Source organism: Chenopodium album, chromosome 16, assembly GCF_948465745.1.
Source record: "Chenopodium album chromosome 16, dcCheAlbu1.1, whole genome shotgun sequence".
Classification (NCBI taxonomy): domain Eukaryota; kingdom Viridiplantae; phylum Streptophyta; class Magnoliopsida; order Caryophyllales; family Amaranthaceae; genus Chenopodium; species Chenopodium album.
In genome coordinates, this window is record NC_137849.1 from 43457627 (window position 1) to 43459968 (window position 2342).

Below are 2342 nucleotides of genomic sequence, written 5' to 3' on the forward strand. Positions count from 1 at the left end.
TGTCTTGGATATAAAAATATCTTTGATAAGAACATGTCTCAGATTGCGTTTCTTATCGAGTGCTCGGTACCGTGCCTGAGAAACATGAATGCCAAGTGAGTGATAGACCGCATGATCGAGATTGCCCACACTTATAAAAAAATGCGAATATGAAAAATGCAAAAGCAAAAAAGATAGAGCAAAAATAAATAAAAAAAAAGAAAGAGAGCTCAAAAATGAGAAACCTCAAGCATAAAAAATACAAAGATTTAAAAGCAAGGTTGCACACCTTGGGGGCTTATCTAGGGTCTTGAGCCTTTATCCCCTTCTTCTCTAACCTTTAGCCTAACCACGTTATAACCCTTAAAAGACCTTTTTGAGGTATACACACACTTGTGCGAGGTTCGGCTAGAGCTACGTTTGGCCTGATTCCTAACGGATACGTAGGCAACCTCATATTGAGGTGCGGCCATAACAAAAATGCATTCATTTTCACATTCACACACTTACACCATGATCATATCAAGGGATTTCCAATGCTCATCCCTATTTACTTAGAGCTAGACTTGGGGGCTTGATCCTTACATCATTAGCCTACCTAGCCTAAGAGTCATCATTATTTGACTCTTACCAAATAATACTTTTCCATACACTTAGCCTTTGCAGCCTAACTTTAGTGTCACTTTCACACACATCACGGATACATGACCAAATAGACTTCCAATTAGCCCTTTGTCATGAAATCTTAACATAACGTTGAAGCATGCTTTGACACATCACTCATCACTCATAATCATCATTGTATCAAGAAGTATGAAGTGCTTAGCCTCCATGCCTAAGTTACCTAAATACTTTCATAATCGAGTCAACTAAGATAGTTTAGGAGGAATTAATCCTTGCAACTTGAGGGACAATATTGAATGCATATACTTGATTAAGCTCATTCAACATGCACCATCAAACACTTCGATTCTTTTTCGCGTCTTTCTTTTTCGGGAGAAAGTCGGTACCCTCCACAAAAATGACGGAAAATTTTGTTTTTGAGTCATGTAGTCATGTACATTGAGTCATGTTGTGTCATATCACATCGAGTGGAGTCTAACACATGTGTCAAACGATTTGAGTCGAGTCATGTCAAATCAATGAGTCAAGCAACACTAAGCCTTAGGTCAACCCTAAGATAATAAAAGATTAGCAAAGTCCTATAGTCTGAAATATAGATGCAGGTACATTCCAGCGAGCAAGAATATTCCCGGATTTTTTCGAAAACCCGCAAATATAGATATATGAGATTCTTCCAAGACGAGAGGAGTTTGAGCAAAAATTATATGGATCAGTAAATCATAGGTGAAGAGCCTGAATTTGCAAAAGATTTGAGCAGATTTGGTTGTAAGGAAACGACCAAATTGAAAGTTCAGAACGATATCGCGGCGACAGTTGTCTCTGGCTAGCGCCAGAGCGGCGACAAGATGCTGGGCCCCACATAATGACTTTGTGGGTCTATTTTAGTAGTTTGGGTTCCTTGGTACGCCAGTTAGCCCCTCTAAGCAATTTGACATGATTTAGTAATCGGCTCGATTACAATCAACAATAAGTGATCGACCTGACAAAAGATCGTCTCACTTAGCTTAAAGCGCCTAAGTATTGGCTCATCGCAAGAACCAAAGTAACGGTTCACAACGATTTCCTAGGATGGAAGAAGATTTGAAGATTCGAGATGACGGAGCCTTCAACAGGGGGCTTTAAGATTGAAAAGAGTCTATTACTTGGATTTAAGAAGGACGGTTTGAGATGAAGCGACCTTCAATAGCTTTCACTATGATTGGGGAGGTTATTATTGAGAAGAACGATTCAAGATGAAGCGATCTATGATAGCTTTCACTAAGATTGTGAAGGTTATCACTTGATTTGAGAAGATAGCACGAGATGGGCGATCTTCGACGACCTTCGCTAAGATTGTGGAAGTTGTCATCAAGATTTGAGAAGATAGCACGAGATGGGCGATCTTCGACGACCTTCGCTAAGATTGTGGAAGTTGTCATCAAGATTTGAGAAGATAGCACGAGATGGGCGATCTTCGACGACATTCACTAAGATTGTGGAAGTTGTCACCTATATTTGAGAAGAGCGGTTCGAGATGGGCGATCTTCGACGACATTCGCTAAGATTGTGGAAGTTGTCACCTATATTTGAGAAGAGCGGTTCGTGATGAGGCGGTCTTCGACGACGTTCGCTAAGATTGTGAAAGTTGTCACCATGATTCAAGGAAAAGCTCGAGATGTAGCAGCAATGATAGACAGCGTTCGCTAGGATGTGGAGTGTTGTCTCAAATTTTGAAGATGGCGAAGCAAGGTCACCTTCGA